The following is an 8,184-nucleotide window of genomic DNA, read 5'->3' as shown; positions in this document are numbered from 1 at the left end:
AAGGGCGAAGCTCCGTCTAAAAAAAAAAAAAAAAAGATTTCCCAAACCATACCACTAAATTTGTTTACAAATTGATTTTATCTTATTTGAAATTATATAATGTAGTCAACTGCATATGAAAGTTTGTTCTTGTTTGTTTTTGTCAATAACCTTACCAGTTTTATAATGTAGTTTCAATGAAATTAAACACACAAAGAACTTGAAAGCAGTCAGTTACAAAAAGGTAGTTGTGGTCAAATAGTTTTAATATGCAAATATGCAAGTTTTTGGAGAATCCCCAAACTCGGTCTGCATTGGAGTTAGGAGGGCCAGTGGTAGACAGCCGTGAGTCATAAAAATAAGCCTGAAGAGTTCTATTATTAAGGGGCACAGCATTAATTTTTGCAGTCTTAACATTATACTTACTGACTTCTGAATGTCTCTTATTTGTGTGCACTGACAAAACTCATTTGTTTACTTTTATTTTCATACTAATAAAATAAATGGTAAAGTTAGCTGGAACTTTGTTGTTTTAACCTCCATCCTGTCAAGGCAGATAAGACCTCTTACGCTCTTCATGTTTAAATATTTTTTCTCACCTATCACCACATTTAATGAACTTATATTTTTAAAATTATTATGAATTTATATGTACCATGGTAATGGTTACTGGAAGTAAATGGAAACAAGGTGGCCACTACTCTATAATGACACAAGGGAAAGAAACACTGCACTTCTACAAGTACAACAGGAGAAAACAAAGTATATATGTGTATGTGTATAGATATAGATATATACTGTATTTAGGAAGAGGTTTTCCTATTAAGAAATTTTTATTAAAGAGATTTAGATGTAATTTCTTTTTCTTTCACTGTTTCTTCCATTCATTTATTTAACCAGTGCTTAAAATTTCAAAAAACTTTCCTGTGTATCAAATATTAAATTACATTGTTAGTCGTTTCTGTAGGGAAAATTATCAATATCCTAAAACACATTTTTGTATCTTTGTAGCTGATAATAAATTTTACATCAATTTCTTATAAAGCGACCAGGCACAGTGCCTCATACCTATAATCTCAACATTTTGGGAGACTGAGGCAAAATGGCTTGACCCCAGGAGTTTGAGACAGCCAGGATAACACAGTAAGACCTCATCCCTATGAAGAAAAACACAAAAATGTGTAAGGAGGAGTGGAACCAGGCACAATGGCTTACTCCTGTAATTCCAATACTTTGGGAAGCTGAGGTAGGAGGATCGCTTGAGCTCAGGAGTTCAAGAGCAGCCTGGACAACATGGCAAGACCTCATGTCTACTAAAAGTCAAAAAAATCACATGCCTGTAGCTCTAGCTACAAAGGAGGCTGAGCCCAGGTGTTCAAGGTTGCAGTGACCTGCACGACTGTGTTCCAGCATGGATAACAGAGCAAGACCCTATTTCAAAAGCATAAGAGTACTGGATCAATTGGGCATGGTGGCTCACGCCTGTAATCCCAGCACTTTGGGACGCCAAGGTGGGCGGATCACCTGAGGTCAGGAGTTCAAGAGCAGCCTGACCAATATTATGAAACCCCATCTCTGCTAAAAATACAAAAATTAGCTGGGCATGGTGGTGGGCACCTGTAATCCCAGCTACTTGGGAGGCTGAGGCAGGAGAATTGCTTGAACCAGGGAGGCGGAGGTTGCAGTGAGCTGAAATCACCCCATTGCACTACAGCCTCGGCAGCGAGTGAAACTCCATCTCAAAACAAAAAAGAGTACTGGATCAATTTTTTAAATGTAACATGAATAAATCACTTTTACAATACAAGCATCTAATTGTTTTTAAACTTTTGAACATATAATTTTAAAATATAGTAATATTGCCTTAAATTTTGCTTAATGATTGAAAACTATTAACTAAGTGTACTTGTATATTTTACAACTAAAAATGTTGATTTATTATCCTGTATGGCTTCGTTGAAAAAGCCATAAGATGCAAAATTAGTATTACTATTTTTTTTTTTTTTTTTGAGATGAAGTCTTGCTCTGTCACCCAGGCTGGAGTACAATAACATGATCTCGGCTCACTGCAACCTCTGCCTCCCAGGTTCAAGCAATTGTCCTGCCTCAGCCTCCCAAGTAACTGGGATTACAGGCACACACTGCCATGCCCAGCTAATTTTTTGGTACTTTAGTAGAGATGGGGTTTCATTGTGTTGCCCAGGCTGGTCTCAAACTCCTGAGCTCAGGCACCTGCCTCTGTCTCCCAAAGTGCTGGGATTACAGGCATGAGCCATCTCACCAGCCAGTAGTAGTATTTTTTATCTCAACCTAACTGTAGACCTTTGTATGAATTTATAATCTTGCTCAAACTTTGGTATGATATCATTACACAATAATGATGCTGAAAATTTACCAAACTCAACAAAGAAAAAAAAACCCATTCCTTATAGACTTATTTCATATTTGCACAGTTGACAAAAGCTCTGCAAATTTTCCTAGCATCTGGTCATTTCAATTTGTAAGCTATTGATTAATTAATTTTGAGACGGGATCTCACTGTCACCCAAGCTGGAGTGGGATGGTGCGATCACAGTTGACTGCAACTTCAGCATTCTAGGCCCAAGTGATCCTCCCATCTCAGCTCCTCAGATTGCTGGGACTACAGGTGCATACAACCATGCCCTGCTAATTTTATTTTTTTGTAGAAATGGAGTCTCATTATGTTGCCCAAGCTGATCTCAAACTCCTGGGTTGAAGCAGTTCTCCCACCTCGACCTCCCAAAGTGCTGGGATTAGAGGCGTAAGCCACCACACCCAGCCTATAAACTATTAATTTAATACAAATCAAAATATTCCACCCCAGCTTTACACAGCAGGAGAGGAGAAAACTAACATTTTAGCACCTGTTAAAATGATATACCTACATGTATGTCAAGCATTTCTAGGAAATTTACATTCGTCATCTTTTTTTTTTTTTTTTTGAGTTGAAACCTCGCTCTGTCACCCAGGCTGGAGTGCAATAGTATGATCTTCAGCTCACTGCAACCTCTGCCTCCCAGGTTCAAGCAATTCTCCTGCCTCAGCCTCTCAAGTAGCTGGGATTATAGGCGCCCGCCACCAGGCCTGGCTAATTTTTGTATTTTTAGTAGAGATGGAGTTTCACCATACTGGCCAGACTGGTCTCTTGGCCAGGCTGGTCTCGAACTCCTGACCTCGTGATTCGCCTGCCTTGGACTCCCAAAGTGCTGGGACTACATGCATGAGCCACCTCGCCCAGCCCGTCATCATCATTTTAACAACTCCATATATTGATTACCTACATTGTGCCAGTCATTATCACTAATTCTTACTACACCTTTGCTAGCTATTAGACCCATTTACAAATAAGGAAATGGAGACTTAGGAACCTTAGGAACCTTGCAGTCACACTGTAGACATAGGTCTGTTCAATTCCAGAGGCCAAGGACCTCTCACTACACCATGGGGCCTGCTGCTATTCAACCAGGGAAGAAAAATCACAACAAATCTGCTGTTAGTAGAACTATCTTGATAACTCAAAAGAAATAATTCAGTCAAATGTGTTCCCTACCATGTTGCCATTAAACTAGACTCTTAAGTCCCTCAAAAGCTATAGCTGTGCTCTAAAATCGTTTGGCCCTTGAGCATAAGAAGCAATCAACAGGCCAGGCACGGTGGTTCATGTCTGTAATCCCAACACTTTGGGAGGCCAAGGCAGGCAGATCACCTAAGGTCAGGAGTTTGAGACCAGCCTGACCAACATGGAGAAACCCTGTCTCTACTAAAAATACAAAAGTAACTGGGCGTGGTGGTGCATACCTGTAATCCCAGCTACTTGGGAGGCTAAGACAGGAAAATCGCTTGAACCCAGGAAGCGGAGGCTGCGGTGAGCCAAGATCGCGCCATTGCACTCCAGCCTGGGAAATGAGTGAAACTCTATGTAAAAAAAAAAAAAAGGAATCAATAAATGAATAAATGTTGAAGAAGAGGAGAAAGCGATGCTAGAGTCCTAAGCTGGACTCCTCTAATCTATTCATAGGTTTTGCCACTGCATATTCTGGGCACTTTATTTTAGGGCTTAGTTTTAAATAGTAAAGGCTCTCATTATTATATTCCAATAATCTCTAAGATCCCTTCTGGCTTTAAGTGGTTTACTTATTTACCCTTTTTATAAATATTTTTTAAAAAGTAGAGATGGAGAGGGATCTCTCTATGTTGCCCAGGCTGGTCTCAAACTCCTGACTCCAACGGATCCTCCTTCCTTGGCCTCCCAAAGTGCTGGGATAACAGGTGTGAGCCACTGCGCCTGATCTAAATGGTTTTAAATTATACAGATCAATAAAATTTCCAGGTCCTTTAATAGAATTTAAAGATCCTGGCCCGGTGCAATGGCTGAAGCATGTAATTGCATCACTTTGGGAGGCCAAGGTAGGCAAGATTACGAGGTCAGGACCGTCCTGGCCAACATGGTGAAACTGTCTCTACTAAAAATACAAAAATTAGCTGGGTATGGTGGCAGCCGCTTGTAACCCCAGCTACTCAGGAGGCTGAGGCAGGAAAATCACTTGAACCCAGGAGGCAGAGGTTACAGTGAGCCGAGATGGCACCACTGCACTCCAGCCTGGCCACTGAGTGAGAGACTTTGTCTCAAAAAAAAAAAAAACTCCTTTAGCAAGTTTTTGGAAAGCAGGTTGGAACCAGAAATCATAGTCTTGAACCATGTTGCTGTGCTTGTAGATCCAGACAATACTTAACATTACAGGGCAGCATATAAGCCTAGTACCTGGAATATACTATAGGAATTTAATAAATATTCAAGCCGGGCATGGTGGTTCATGCCTATAATCCCAGCACTTTGGGAGGTTGAGGTGGGCAGATCACTTGAGGTCAGGAGTTAGCTACATGGTGAAACCCCATCTCTACTTAAAAAAAAAAAAAAGAAGGAAAAATTAGCTGGGTGTGGTGATGCATGTTTGTAATCCCAGCTACTTGGGAGGCTGAGGCCGGAGAATTGCTTGAACTCAGGCGACAGAGGTTACAGTGAGCCAAGATTGTGCCACTGCACTCCAGCCTGTGCAATAGAGCAAGACTCCATCTCAAAAAATTATAATAATACTAAAATAAATATTCAAATCACCTATGTACCTTTTTTTTTTTTTTGATCTGAGAAAGAGTCTGGTTCTGTCACCCATGCTGGAGTGGCATAATCTCAGCTCACTGCAGCCTCTGCCTCCCAGACTCAAGTTACCCTCTCAGCTTAGCCTGGCTATTTTTGTATATTTTGTAGAGACAGGGTTTCACCACATTGTCCAAACTGGTCTTGAACTCCTGAGCTCAAGTGATCCACCCACCTCACCTCACAAAGTGCTAGAATTACAGGCGTGAGCCACCATCCCCGGCCTTCACTAATGTGCTCTTTTCAGCTACGATAGACTCTTAACTCATCTATCCATCCTAGGCAAATAGGTTAACCAAGCCTATTAGCCAGGTGTGGTGGCACATGCCTATAGTCCCAGCTACTCAGGAGGCTGAGGCAGGAGAATCGCTTGGAGGCGGAGGTTGCAGTAAGCTGAGATCGCACCACTGCACTCTAGCCTAGTGACAGAGCAAGACTGCGTCTCAAAAAAAAATAGACTAATGGAACAGAATAAAGAGCCCATAAATACATCTGCAAGTATGTGTTCAAATGATTCTCAACCAAGGTGCCAAGAACATACAATGGGGAAAGGACATCTCTTTAATAATTCTGTTGAGAATACTGGATATCCTATGCAGAAGAATGAAACTGGACCCTTATGTCAAACCATATACAAGAATCAGTTCAAAATGAGTTAAAGACTTAAATGTAATACCAGAAAATGAAAACTACTAGAAGAAAACATGAGAAAAAAGCTTCCTGACATTAGTCTTGGCAAAGATTTTTTTGGATAGAACCCCAAAAGCACAAGCAACAAAAGCAAAAATAGATAGATAGGATTGCATCAAACTAAAAATCTTCTGTACAGAAAAGGAAACAATCAACAGAGTGAAAAGACAACCTATAGAATGGGAAAAAATACTCATGAACCATAAATATGAGAATGGCTTAATATACAAAATATATAAGGAACTCAAGCAACTCAATACCAAGAAAACAAATAACCCAATTAAACAATAGGCTATGGACATGAATGGACATTTCTCAAAAGAAGACATAGTAATGGCCAACAGGTATATGAAAAAATGCTCAATATCACTAATTATCAGGGAAAGGAAAAATTAAAACACAATGAGATATCAATTCACACCTATTAGAATATATACTATAAAAAAGCCAAAAGATAAGTGTTGGTGAGAATGTGGAGAAAAGGGAATCATTGTACGCTGTGGGTGGCAATGTATAGCCATTATGGAAAACAGTATGGAGGTTTCTAAAAAAAAAATCAGTAAGTATAATCATATGATCCAGCAATCCCACTTCTGGATATATATCCAAAAGAAATGAATCAATATGTCAAGGAGCCATCTGTACTCCCACATTCATTGCAGCGTTAGTCCCAGTAGCCAAGCTATGTAGAATCATTCGAAGTGTCAATCAAGAGATGAATGGATAAGTAACACAGGCATGTGCATACAGGCACGCGCACACAGGCACAAACAATGGAATGCTGTTTTGCCTTTAAAAGAGGGAAATCCTGTTATTTGTGACTACTTGGATAAACCTAAAGGATATTATGCTAAGTGAAATGAACCAGGCACAGAAAGACAAATACTACATATACATGCAATCTAAAAGAGTCAGACTCATGGAAGTACAGAGTATAATGGTGGTTACAAGGGACTGGAGGGGACAGTTAGGGCAATAGAGAGATGTTGATCAAAGAAGACAAAGTTTCAGTTTAACAGGTTGAATAGGCCAGGCGCAGTGGCTCACACTTGTAATCCCAGCACTTTGGGAGGCCCAGGCAGGCAGATCACAAGGTCAGGAGCTCAAGACCAGCCTGGTCAACATAGTGAAACCCTGTCTCTACTAAAAATACAAAAATTAGCCAAGCATGGTGGCATGTGCTTGTAGTCCCAACTACTCCGGAGGCTAAGGCGGGAGAATCGCTTGAACCCGGGAGGCAGAGGTTTCAATGAGCTGAGACTATACCATTGAACTCCAGCCTGGGTGACAGAGTGAGACTCCATCTCAAAAAAAAAAAAACAAAAACCAGAATGAATAAGTTCTGGAGAGTTATTGTATAGCATGATTACTATAGATAATAATGATATATACTGGAAAATTGCTAAGAGACCGGGTGCAATGGCTCACGCCTGATAATCTTAGCACTTTGGGAGGCCGAGACCAGTGAATCATGTGAGATCAAGAGCTTCAGACCACCCTGGCCAACATGGTGAAAACCTGTATCCACTAAAAATACAAAAATTAGCTAGGCATGGTGGTGCACGAATGTGATACCATGTATTCGGGAGACTGCGGCAGGACAATCACTTGAACCCAGGAGGTAGAGGTTGCAGTCAGCCAACATGGGGCCATTACATTCTAGCCTGGGTGACAGAGTGAGTGAGACTTCCATCTCCAAAAAAAAAGAGAAAGAATTTCTAGGAGAGTAGATCTTAAATATTCTTACTACAAAAAAAATAATATGTGAGGTGATGGATATGTCCATTAGCTTGATTTAATCATTTCAAATATGTGTGTATATATGTATATCAAAACATTACATTGTACACAATAAATATATACATCTTAATTTGTCAATTATACCTTAATAAAGCTGAAATAAAAAAGAAGTTTTGTTACCTTGTCTCACCCCGCAAAGCTCCATTGGAAGAAACTTTTTTTTCCTCTTCTCCAGCAACTGAAAAAACACATCACTGTCTCATGTAGCTCATTTTATTACCGTATAGAGGACCAATTGTGAAAATAACATAACATAAAAAATGTTAATTTCCAGTAACATTTCACAAAATTTTCTCAAATGTTTTCCTTCTTATTCATTAGTAATTCACTTACATTGTTCTAAAGTCTCTTACTTTTGAAGCCATCTTTTACCATATGCTTTCCAGAAGAATGGTAAAATTGTAGTTAAAAAGTAACATAAGGCCGGGCGCGGTGGCTCAAGCCTGTAATCCCAGCACTTTGGGAGGCGGAGGCGGGTGGATCACGAGGTCAAGAGATCGAGACCATCCTGGTCAACACGGTGAAACCCCGTCTCTACT

The 8,184-nt window shown here is 40.1% G+C and overlaps 1 protein-coding gene across 2 annotated transcripts in view; it reads left to right on the top strand.

The window, feature by feature from the left end:
• LOC108290873 (IKBKB interacting protein) overlaps nt 1–8,184 on the top strand; it is a 24,514-nt gene that overhangs the window by 14,821 nt on the left and 1,509 nt on the right. The window lies entirely within an intron of this gene.

This window comes from Cebus imitator, unplaced genomic scaffold (assembly GCF_001604975.1).
Source record: "Cebus imitator isolate Cc_AM_T3 unplaced genomic scaffold, Cebus_imitator-1.0 Scaffold18, whole genome shotgun sequence".
Classification (NCBI taxonomy): Eukaryota; Metazoa; Chordata; class Mammalia; order Primates; family Cebidae; genus Cebus; species Cebus imitator.
The sequence above is the reverse complement of the archived record's forward strand: the minus strand, read 5'-3'. Positions and strand labels throughout refer to the sequence as shown.